This window comes from Microcebus murinus, chromosome 2 (genome assembly GCF_040939455.1).
Source record: "Microcebus murinus isolate Inina chromosome 2, M.murinus_Inina_mat1.0, whole genome shotgun sequence".
In the NCBI taxonomy this organism is placed as follows: Eukaryota; Metazoa; Chordata; class Mammalia; order Primates; family Cheirogaleidae; genus Microcebus; species Microcebus murinus.
The window spans coordinates 72,890,001-72,902,916 of NC_134105.1; the positions used below are offsets into that span (position 1 = coordinate 72,890,001).

The following is a 12,916-nucleotide window of genomic DNA, read 5'->3' on the forward strand; positions in this document are numbered from 1 at the left end:
CTAAAAACTAAATACTATGACATACTTATTCGTATTACAATCATGAGGCAGTACTGCAAATTAATACTTTATTAAACTATGTTTTCAAATATCTGAATTAGAGTTCAGGTTAAATATTTTCTACTAGGGTGAGAAGGAAATTTCAAAAAATTTTTGAAGGAATTTCAAAAAATTGGTTAACAAATCGTATTCTTACAGATATTTTAGTAGCTTATCTGAGATTAAGTACATTTTCAGTGAAATAAGCACTGACTGACTGAGATTGTTCGGTTGGCAGGGAAACTCTTGGAGGAGAAGAGACAGTATTGACGGCATAGGTCATTTTCACTCTGAATGCGGAGTGTTTGTTTTTTAAATTCTCAATCCTTGTCCTGTAGTTGGCAAGATGTCCATCTCTGCGATGGATGGGCATGCATACAGGGTCTATCGTTTTGAAGCAGCAAACAACTCTGTACTGCAAGTGGCTTCAATCTAGGATTTAGGAAAACCTGGGTGACTGGGACGATCCTTGGATGCCTGCAGTTCTGTGGTTCAGAACCTCAGCCAACATGAGCCTCAAAGGCGAACTTCAAGCTTCGAAGTTGTCTTCCACTCCAGTGTGGATGCCAGTATTCCTGGCAAAGGCTTGTGGGTTAGACAGGACCCCCAGGCACAGCATGAGAGCACAGAGTGTGAAATGGTCCCAACTGTAGTAGTGACAGCTTCATCCTCCTGGACAAGAGAAGGAGGAAATGTTACAGATTTTATCTCTCCCATACAAAACCAGTCGGTGAGGTTTTACTTCTTTTCACTTTATGAAAACAAATGACACAGAAATTCTATACACAATGGGTATCAAATTTAAATATATAGAAATCAGGAAAAATTGAGTATGTACAAATCATGTTTCATATCCAACACATGCAAGAATTTCCTTGTGACAAGCAAATTCACTGAAGACCTGCAATGCATCACACAAGATGTGGAAACCACAAATTGACTTCCCTTTTTTAAGTCTTAATTGCAATACTTTAGTAAATCTGCTTTCAGGTCAAAGTGTGATCTACTTGTAAGTCTATGCCTGCCTATGTGCAACCCGCCTATAAGATTATGTTTCTAAAATTAAGGGGAAATTTAAAAAGAAAAATCTTTCCTTGCTCTCTTTCTTACTCATTTTTTTTTCTGGCCATGAAATGTTTTTCTACTGTCCAGTCAGTTATTCCCAAGCCTCAATGGAGCCAGGAAATTAACACGTATTAAGTCTAAATACTAATGAAGACTTTCTTCTTGGGACCTGCCTACAGACCACATTTCCCACTTTGAAACTAGCACTCACACACTCCTGCTGCGATGACAGCATCAGGCATTTGAGTAGAGCAAAGTATTCTGTGGAACATTGGGGGAAAGGGGACAGGATATACAGAAAAGATGTGGCTTTCTTCCCATTATCCCAAGGAAAAAAGAAGTTGGTGACACATAATAGGAAAGAATACATAACCCACTAACAGGTTCTGTTCTTGAAGTTTAGAAAGAAACTTCCCCTCCCATTCTCAATTCCTGACTTTTGGGGAACAGGTCCGCATAGCTCACAAGTTATTTTCTAGAGAGTGCAAAGGCTGAGGACATTATTCAGATTCTGGTGTCCTGCAGCAAATGTCAGTCTTTCTTGGAACAGGAGGTGCTCTTGCTACCCTTGGGAACAAAATAGAATTGGAGTCTCCTAAGCAGGCAGTCGCTGCCTTGAAACATTTGGGGTTGGAATCTTGGAGGAGAAACTTCCCAATTTCACCAAGATGGCTAGGTAGAACTGAAAGTGGCTGCATCTGAGAAAAAGGGCTGTTGGCACTGAGTGCCTAGAGTCAGAGCCTGCGTTGGTATGTGGGAGGAGGGGGGATGGTGGTCAGGGCCTGATTGTATCTGCCGCTGGGACCTACACAGGTGGGATTAGATGACTAAGAACACTTCCTGAGGGTTCTCTGGAGGGTCCGTGTGGCTATCTCGAGGTTCCTTTCCCTAGGGTTCGGAATTTCAAAGTAAAGCTGAGAACTCTGCTTCACCCTCCCAAACTCTCCCTTTTCTGTCAGAAGAGAGAAATCTCTGGCTGGAGGAAGCCAACCTTTATTTTAAACTATGTAAACAACTCCCCTCTCCTCTGAAAGGCCTGAAGAGAAATTCATCAGGGTGACATTTTTCCCCATTGGGGAAATTTGCCCAGGGTGCTACATACTATTTGAGATGGCCAAATAGTAGGTAAAATAAGAGAAAGGAAATACCAGGACCCTACAATAGAAGTAGAACAAACAAGTATTATTCCAGCCTTTCCTTCCCTCCCCTACCCTTCTCCCTCCCCTGGCTGAGAATAAGTCACCAGAGTACCCTAGAAGACTCTAAGCTTCTGCTCTTAAACGGCAACTTTTCCAAGGAGGAACAAGGTCTGTTTCCTGATGTGGGGGCCTCAGATACTCTGTTATTGCAACTTAATTTTGTCGTTGCTTCTTTTCAAAGATTATTTGGAATGAATTGTTTCTTTTGTTTACTATCCAACAAACGACCTCTCCTAATCTTATATTTTATCTCCCTAACATATGGAAAAGCTATTTATTCTAGCCAATCACAATAAAGTGAAGAAAACCCCATTTTATGGAAAGGTATATATCACTAGTCTGTTGATCATTAAAGATATGATTACCAGTGAAAACCCTCTGAAGGTGGCACATTTATGCTTCCAGGAACAGATGGGGACACGCATTTTCCTTGCAAATACTTTTGAAATTGCTCTACTGGTAGCAGTATAAAAATGATATACAGATGCCAGGGCCGGCATGGCCAGGATGAGTGCGCCAGATTTACACAGTAAAGCCTTCACACACAGGCTGTCAGTTTTGATTGATCTCTACTATACCTCAGGAACTTGTTGACTAGGTAGGGAAACAGTGCAAATAATTCACTGCAGCAAGTCAGATAATTCACACAACCAATCGGTCTGCTTCACTTTCTGGCTGTGACATACGAGCCTTTCCTACAAAGATGCATCATTTTCCAGCTTGAGCAATATTCAATGTCAGGGAAGAAAAGGTATTAAAGCCACACAAAAGGAGTCGGACTATCTCAGGATGAGAAGTTGTTTTGGTAATGGGGGCCAGATCCCGCTCTACTCTAAGTCCTACCAGAGCGTCAGGCCCAATTGTCATTATCATATTGATTAAAAAAAAAAGTTCATCATAGTGCAATTTTAGGTTTAACGCCAACAGATCGAGAAAGAGCAAAGAATTATCCCACAAAAGCACAACATTCTTACCGCAGGGACGTTTCCCTGTTCCAGTTCATTGATGGAGTTGATTAAGTTTAAATGAAGCAGACACTGGATAAAAGTAAGGGTATTGACCACTAGGCACCGCGATCCGTGCTTGAAAGGACGTGATACATGCAGAAAAGCAAGATTTGCTAAATGCTCTAATCTTCAATCAAATCTTACATCAATACAGACAAAGTTTGGTAATGAGAGATTCAATGAAGCATGCAGGAGAAAGAATTAATCCTCTTGGTCTAAACTGGCTTCAACTTTGAAGCTTGCTCCGAAGGAAAGACAGTTATCTAAATGCTAAATAAGAAACTTATTGTACTTTTCATGGCATGCTAATCTTTTGTCTATTTCATCTCTATTATGTGTATGCTCATAGATTGCAGTTGTCATGGTGATTATATCTAGCCATGCCCGGGGGGATAGTGGTGAGAAGCCAGGCACGGAGGTGGAAAAGACCCCCACGCAATCCACAGTACAAAAAAAAAAAAAAAACATAGAAGGGGAAAGAGAAGTAGGCGGACACCGGACCCTCTCCGGAGCTCTTCCCAGCATGCTGGGGTTCCGCAAGTGTCAGGCTAAGGAGGCTTGGGCTTCCTGTGCTTGGAGTGGCGAGGCGCCCCCAGTGGGGCGGGGGCGAGCAGCACCCGGCAGAGGAGGTGGGGAGAAGGATCGCGCATCCGTCCTACTGCAAACCCCTTGCCCCATAAAGGTTCCCAGCTTTTGGTCTGGAGGCTCCCCTCTCCCTGTTCTCTTCCCCCTAGAGCACTGCTGGTAGAGGATGGCTGGAGAGGGAACAGACAGGAGCAAGGCTTGAACACTCGTGGACCCGTCCTGCTTGGCCGTGCCCAGAGCCGGAAGTTGGGTCTTCTGATCCTGGCTGCCAGAGGTGGATGAATACTGAGAAGAGGGGCCCACGCAGCCCTGGCGGGAGATGGAAGCTATGGGGTCACCCGGGGCCCTGGCGACCAAAGGTGACCCTGGGCTTTACCAGGGTCACCTTTATGTGTTTTACAAAAGTTGCCAAATTAAGATGGGATTATAACTGCTCGAGTCCTTGTCAGGGCTGAAAGGTTGGGAGCCTCAAATATGCTCCGGCAGTGTTGATGAAAAGCTTAAAAAGTAATAAAAGGGAGAAAAGAGCGAGGAAAGTAACATGTATAACTCTTATTAAAGAGAAGAGCCAGGGAGAGGTTGTGAACTTGAATCACTGTTTGAACTTTAATTTGTTCATTAACAGGATTTGCCCCTCACTGCGAATGTTATTACTTCCCTTTGCCACTCAGCAACAACTCTGGGCGTAATGAAAGAGTCTGGCAAAAAGTTAAATGTGTGGTAATTAATTCATTTAATTGAAAAGAGGGGGAAGAGAGAAAGAGAGGTCCTAATGCAAAAGCAGAAGGCAGAGAGGTTGCAGGAGGGAGCAAGGCTGAAATCCGCATGGAGGCCCCCTCTAAGGCCCACCAACCATAGCAGGAGGAGGCTTGGTTGCTGATGAGGTCCTTTCAGCAAAATTAATGCCAGTAGCCCCCTGAATACCCTCTTGCCAATGCCACCTGCCCCTGGTCCAAAACCCCTGGCCAGGGCTTCAGCCAGAGGCTAGTTTGGATCATCTGTTAGAGTGGCAAGTATACCAGAAATCCAAAAACAATATATATTCATAAAATCTTTCATTAAAATGTAGAGAGATGACTTGTTTTCTCCCCTCCCTTTGGATCAGGTTTCTTTTGCAGTCTTCTGTTTACTGGCTGGAGTGAAGAGTGTCAGGAGCTGGATATAAACAGTATGTTTGCATCTTAATCAGCTTCATAACATCATGCTTTCATTCCTTCCTCCATCCACCCACCCCTGCCCCAGCAGCAAATGATTTAAATAAACTCAGGAGATGAGAAATGAAATATACTCCTTGCCCCTGCTCAGAGGCACCAGGACTAGGCCAGCTTGCTTTGCCTCTAACCTCACAGGGCCTACCTTTTCTTTTGTCACTTATCTTCGTTCTGTGTTTATCAACCACTGAGCAATCCCCTTTCATGTGCATCTTCCTTCCCAGAGAAGCATGCACTATTCAGGCACCCCAGAGGTATTAGCGCGCTGTTGCCCTTGCAGCCAAATGAGAGAACAGCCAAGTTCAGGAAATCGGTAGTAGGCCAGTTATCCTTTCCCACTTAATATGTTTAAGGCCTACCACAGTGAGGATTTTCTAACATTTTAAAAACTGGTGTCCATATAATCAGTGTGATTTTCTTTAGAAATACAATTATCTGACATGTATTTTCCCATAACCAAACTACTAGAGATAGAAAAGAGAGGTAGGAGAAGAATATGAGACATTATAAATGAACTCCTAGTATCCAGAACTATTTTCTAGGTTTATGTTTTTAATTAAATCACTTCTAAAATCCAGTGAGAGGACACAATTTTCTCATCCAAATTACTGTCACCAAACAAATAAAGTCATCAAAATTATCATTTTGCTGGTAGCATCCTCCCCATGTACCCCAATGCCTCTTGGTATTACAATCCTAACCTCAAATAAATGATCTATACTTTTGTCTTCCTGACAGCACACACTCGATCTGCATTAACAACAGGAAGGGGGAAGGGGCTTTTAAAAAGGGATTTCTTATAAGTTGAAATAAGTTTTAGAGCTTATTGAACATTAGAGTTTCTTCCCATCTTTTATTATCCCTGGATACTGAATGAGCTCAATTTCCCAAAGTTGTAAGTCTACCCTAGTTTTATTCTGGACAACTGACACTAAATATTAGGAATCTACAAATAAAACAACAACAAAAGTTCCCCCTCACTTCACACTGCTGAGCCCTAAATTATATTTATGAAAGAAACTTTAAAAGACCACATCAACCAGGTCTGATAATTCTGCCCCAGTCCTAATCTAGACCCTGATCACCTTACACATGAATGGGCGGGCCAGTTCCCTCCTTCCTCCAGTGCAGCCTTCAGAGTGCCTTAAGATGAACTATCTTAACCCCCTAGCAAAGCCTTGATAGCTCTGATTGCCTGTAACAGCCCAGCTCTTTAAATTGGCTTTCGAGCCTTCTCTCCACCCACCCCATAGGCACTAATTAGCCTTTCCTGGTTTGTTTTCTACTACTTGCGTACACAAGGCAAGACAGCTCTTCAGGCAGACTAGCTCTCTCTTTGTCACCATCACATCTTTATTTAACTGAAGGTGCCAGGTACCATGTTAAGCATTACAAACACTTGATTCTTCAATTTAAGAAATGGGTATAATTGCACCTATTTTAAGGCTATAGAAATGGTGGCTAAAGAAGTTAAAGTATTCGTCCAGCTAAGATCTCAGGGCAGAGCTAGGATTCTTAGGCTTATCTGTGTGGCTCAAAAGCTGTTATACTTTCCACTCTGGGATACTGGCACCCCTGCTGGACTGTGTGCTGTGGGTTCTGATCCCTCCTGCCCCTTGCTTTCTGGGATGCTTTCTCAATCCCACTCTCCGTATCTAAATCCTACCTCACCTGGAAATCCGGAGAGAAATTCTCACCTGTTTTGAAACCTTTGGCCATCCTCCTAATCCTTGGCAAGCTCCTGAACTCACTATCTATAGCACTCGGCCTTCCCATTTCCTGCCCTATATTGCCAGTTTTCTTTTTATTCAGTCCCTTAAACTAGACTGTAAGATCCTTGAAGATGGAAATTTGCCTTATATTTCTTTATATTCCTCCCTCACTCTCCAGAGCCTAGTATTGTAACTCCCATTTGTTAAGCACTCACCTCATGCACAATGACCCCTAGAAGTGGATATTGTTGTTGCTATTTTGCAGATAAAGAAACTGAGACTCAGAGATATTAAGAAATTTGCCCAAGCCACTCAACCAGTAGGTAGCAGATCTGATATTCAAATACACACTCCTGGAACTGGATGCCTCTTTTCCTTTACCACTACATTGTACTGGCTTACATACATGTGCCTCACACAATGGGAATTTATGAAGTGTCACTGTATAGAGGATACTCAACAAACCTCCAGAAAACACCTTTTAACCATGACTTCAGACAAGGGGCATTGTTTTTACTCTTCATTAGGTTCAATCCTGAAACTCAACAGAAGGAAGGATGAGCATACAACCACCTTAGAACACCTACATTTCACTTCCCCTCCTCTCCAAGACCCATGCCCATGTTGGTGGGAGCCAATGATGCTGTCTGCATCTGTACAGGTGTTTCTCTGAGGTAGAGGCAAATTGCCCTTCCTCGTGCATCCTTTTTTTTATACACAGAGGAAAGTAGGAGAAAATGAAAGTGTTAATTTTTTTAAATGGCCCACAGGGTGTGGGGTCCTGAGTATCTGCAGCAGAAATGAGTTGCTACTATGGAAAGAATGACAATTCTTAAAAAAAAAAAAAATGTTCTTTGCTGGCCAGTTACGCCAATATATGGAACACAGGCCAGCTTCTTGTCTTCTCTAAGACATGAACATGGCAGTGGGGATTAGTGAAATCTCTAAGAAAAGAAGAACCATTGAGAGTACAAGAATCAAGGCCTAGAAATCTGGTCAATGTTCTCCACAAGGAGGTTGCCCCTTCATTGCCAATGCTGCAAATTTGGGCTTGGGGAGACATCAGGTTTTTCTACATGCAACAGGTGTTCAGGAAGTGTCAAAAAAAAAAATCTTTCAGTGGCAACAGGGTACTTACTATGAAACTGAGAGTGCAGTAATGATGACTGTATTATTCATTTGTCTCTAGTATCCATGCTGAAACTAGGCTATTCTTCCAAGTTCCCATTGGTAGGTTTCCAACCTCATTTATATTTTGGTTAAAATATCTGCACAGCTCAAGGGCTACAACCCTTACCTTCACCTACACAATCTGTGTTGCAGTACACAAAGTCCTGCACATGCATAGCACTTAATACACCAAGTCCTTTCATTTACTTCATCTCAGATGAGGCTCCAAACTACCTTGTGAGGTAAACTTAGTGGGTGTTACTATTATATACATTTTGTCTATGAGGAAAACTATTATAAAATTTTCAAGTAAACAATTGGTACCTGGTAAGCCTAGACCTTGCTCCTGGTCCAGGACTCTTTCTACCACATGATAGGAACTTTGTACCCCATCATGAGACTTCCCAATTCTCAGGGCAATTCCCTACCTTTTCTATACTCTGGAGCTACATGTGAATTTTATAAATCTAAAGACAGGAACCTCTCTATCTGAAAGAGATGGGCTTCAAGCTACACACACCAGACTTCTATTACAACTACCTGGGCCACACTGAGAACTCCCCTTGCCTCCCTCCTGAAGCTATAAACACCATACCCAAAATGCAATATTTAATGTGACTCTTAAATCTATAGAAGATGGGCAGTAATGATGGTTAGGCTATACATTTCAAAAGAAAGGCTAAAATCACTATCACTTGTCTTACTACAATTGTCATTATTTACGGAGGGTCTACTGGGTACCTGATACTCCCTTGTACTCCTAACAACTTTTAGGAGTAACTTTGTCTACCTAATGGGCAAACAATCCAGGGGGTTTTCCCAGAAAATATCTAGAATTGGGTCTGTCTGCCTTGTTCATTGACCTTTTAGTTAGTTGTGCAACCCTGGTATGCAGGACCCAGCAGGTTTCCTTCCCCAATTTGGGGCAATAATCAAGCTCATCAAGCAGTCAGGACTCAAAGTTCCAGACCTTAGAAGTGGCTGAAATGAAGACATTCTTTTTGTCTCAGCTCAAACTTGGTTAATCTCCATATCCAATCTAACTCTGGAGCTAAAGAGGGGAATGTACTTGTTGCTTTGGGACTGCTGCCCTATTTCTTTGTCTGCCAGCTGACCTTCCCTATGTAAGAGCGTCAGCATTTACAACATTCAGTTTAAGCAGGAAAGCTCTTTCATCTTTGTCCATTGGCCTTGATCTTCCCAGATCATTATGGTCTGGATTCCTGCTAATCACTAATGATCCCATGGCCCTCTATGTAATACTAAAGGTATTAGACCTGAACTCTTAGAAAAATTCCTACTCAGCTAATTACATTCTTTCTGCTTTTCTTGGTTCTCCACATAGTCTCAGCTGGAATTGAATTTGAATTATTTCCTCAAATTTTAAATTGTTTGCTGGTGGTTTCTGGAAAGCAATTGTAAATCCTTCCCTCAAATGAATTCAATTAATTGTAATTCAAAAGCCCCAAGATCTACCTCTCCCTCCCCCAGTTCTTTTTCTTGGGTGTCTTGGTACTCCCTTTCCGATATTCTGGTCTTGAATATTACAAGAGTTTAAATTCACTGGGTTAGGAGTTTCATGATTCTGTATTTTGTATGGTAAGTATCATGTTATTGACTTACAACAGTACATAATGGTTATAGTATGTATATATATATATGGTCTATTATTTATAATCAACTACTAAAAATGACAGGTGTCTTATTTAGTTCACAGGTTAGATCTTACCCACAGGCTAAGGGATGGCTGAGGCTTTTGTAATAGTGAAATACCATACTCACTAAGTAGAATACAGGTTAAGTTTGATTTCTTAACTGAGTATGATTCTTTCATATTTCAAGGAATGTGAAGAACCAATTCTGTGGAATTATATGGGGCAATCCTAATTTTAACCTAAAATTGAATTTTCTGATTCAATTATATATTCTAGAATTCAACAGCTTTTTAAATCATACCAGAATTGTGCACTCATAAAATACATAATCAAGCAACCAAATTCTTGGCAATATAACTTTCTGAATATATCTTTATAGTGCATACCAATGTACTACACACATATATGACAGTTAAATTAGTAATCTGTTGACAATCACAGAGAATGTGTAGTTCCAAATGAGCACTTTCCTTACAACTGTCTCTTGGTAGCTACCCTTATTCCAGTGGTGTTGCCATTGCTCAAACTATGTGGGTGCAATAACTTTAGGACTAGTTTAAAAGTCACTCAAGAAAGCCATCTAATTGTCTTTCAGCTTATTTTGACCCCACATTATATTACTCTGACTTGATCACCCACCTTATTCTCCAGGGCACTGAAAGTCTCTAAAGGAAGATGACTCTCCACCTCCAAAGCTTTTAAACAAGATGTACTGTGGGTTCTGAAAGCATTGCCCAGTGAGGAGCTTCAAAAAAGGTTTGAGCAATGGCAGCAATGGAAGAACTAATGCAATAAGGGACAGCCTTCCAAAATGACTAGATTGATGAGGACACACTAAAATGTGTGTGTAAGTTCTGGTTTAGTTGTTGAAACACAGACATTAGTTTATAGTCATATCTTGGTTATATAGTTTCAGCCCTACAGTGCAATTTTAGGGTTAGGGACAAAGTTATTCCTAACATAATGGCTTCTATTATTTCACGTCACAAAATTTTACATCCTTTAGGTATATCTTGCAGATTTCACATAAAATGTTTTGGTATTTAAGGACCTAGGTAGTGTTCTGAATGATTTCAAGCATTATCTAAGAAAAATTAAAACTATAAATGATTGGGACAAACATATTGGGTATGTTTTTCTATTTTTACTAAACCAATTAATTTCAGCCAGTGTATGCATGACTACTTGGGATGTGTTTTATTTACTTAATTGTAGGCAATTCTTCAGGTTGGGGAGAAAAGGTACTGTATGTGGTTTTGATTTTAAATAAAAATACAGTGCTTTCACTTACATGAAACCAGCCAGTCCAGCATATCATATAAGGAGCAAGGCCTTTTGAGGAAAACTTTGCATTCCAAAATAATTCAAAGAATATCATAAGCCCCTTCAATCATGTAAGTTCTTCCAACTCTGAAGTGTTTTAAGGAAAGAAGAAAAAAAAAACAACATGTTTTGTGAAAAGGGCACAAGCTGGAGAAAACTTTCTGATTCCTAATTTATTTTCTTCCCTTGACTTACTACTTGAAGGTAGTCAATACAATTTTCCATTTGTATGAATGAAAGGCCACAGTTGTTAAAACTTTCATAATAATGTTCCTTGGAGCCAGGAGAAAATATACATATTTTAGTTACATTTCAACAATTATTTATTAAATGGCTATAGGGATCATGTTTAATGGCAAAGTGAAGTAGGGGACCTATAATAATGAATAAATACTTACTGGATGGATGGAAGAAAAGAAAACTGTAGCTTAGGTCATCACTCCCATAGTGTAGCCTCCCAAAGGATTTGGCCGACCTAAATACAGCTTTTGGCTATCATATAGTGTTAATCCTAAAGCATTTGTTTAGATTTGGACTTGATTTTTCCAATTATTCCAGTTTTAGAAAATGTTTGGTCTCATAAATAGAGCTCTCTCGCTGACTTATTTGGGCTTTTTGGTAGGTTCCTCAGTTTATGATAGAATAGAATTAAGACAAAACCCTTCTCTTCCCTATGGGGCCTTTCTGAGTGCATTGATAGATACTTACAAAATGGTAAAGGCTACTACCTCTTTCGGCATTTGAAAGATGTTAACCAAACAAAATCTTTTTAGTATGCGAATTAAAATGCCTCTTACTGATGGCCTCAGATGTTTCCCTGTAAGATACCGTGTCAAGAACTGGTTTATATATTATCCGTCCTCCCAGAACGCACTGACATCACACTTCATAATAGCTTGGTATGATGATTGTTGTCAAAATCGCCTGCACGGAAGGATCCCTGCCCTAGATTGACATAACGTATTAGCGTGTTATTAGACTAAAACACAACACCGTGCCAAGGCAGGCTTTGAGCACTGGGGACCCAGGAGTTCGCTATGCGGGTGCTGGAGGGCCTGAATCTTCCTCCTGTTTTAATTTAAGAGAATGAAAGTTGCCTGGAGGTCTCCTGGGCGGAACTGGAAGCGCCCAGATAGGTAAGGACTCGCGACAGGAGTAGGAAAATATTTTTTTCAAATTCGGATCCCATCCAGCCATAGGCCTTTGGGTCCCCCTACTCCATGACCACCACACAGTGGCACACACACTTTTGCTGGAAGCTGGAACCGAGGCGAGGGGTCGGAGAGATGGGCTGGGGCCCAGACCCGGCTGAGGGGTGGGCCGGGGTGCAGCCACCTGGGCTTGGCCTTGGCGAAGCGCTCCGGGCTCAGGAGCCGTAGCTCTCGCCGCGCCGCGTTCCACAGCGCATGACCCAGTGCCCTCGCGACCCCGAGCCGGGCAGCCCCGGCACCGCCTCGTGGCGCGACCCACCGGGCCCGCCGTCTCCCGGGGCTTGCGGTGGGCACAGCTCGCTCCCAGGCTGGGTCTCTCCACGAACCCCCTCCCCGATCGCGCGTGAGAGGCAGAGGTACCCGAGCCGCGGCCCCCAAGTGCGCACAGAGCCCCCAGTGGGGCCACGCCGCCTCCACACCTCGCTGCCCCCAGCCCCTGGAGCGCAGAGAGCAGCGCCCGGGTCTCCGCGCCCGCCCCGCGGAGAAGCCCGGCGAGGGGACGCCTGGAGCAGGCGGTGAGACCCCGCGCACGCGAGCACGCCCGCCCCCAAGCAGGGCCCTCTGCCCGAAGGAGACTCTCACCTCACAGAAACGGGCGACGCCGCCTGCAGGGGGAGGACAGCGGGCGGAGGATACTCACGCTGGGCCCGGCCGCGCCGAGACTCCGCTGGGGAGGACGCGCGGGTCCGCGCCGGGGAGCCGAGCCCCAGCCCGCCGCGCCCGTGCCTCCCGGGCGCCG

General features: G+C 42.9%; 1 long non-coding RNA gene across 1 annotated transcript; it reads right to left on the reverse strand.

Moving 5' to 3' along the window:
- Positions 1-54: 54 nt before the first annotated feature.
- Positions 55-12,916, reverse strand: LOC142866820 (uncharacterized). The gene is made up of 2 exons (XR_012916654.1): positions 12,760-12,916; positions 55-711 (listed from the first exon to the last, which is right to left on the reverse strand). It is a non-coding gene; the product is annotated as an uncharacterized LOC142866820 (long non-coding RNA).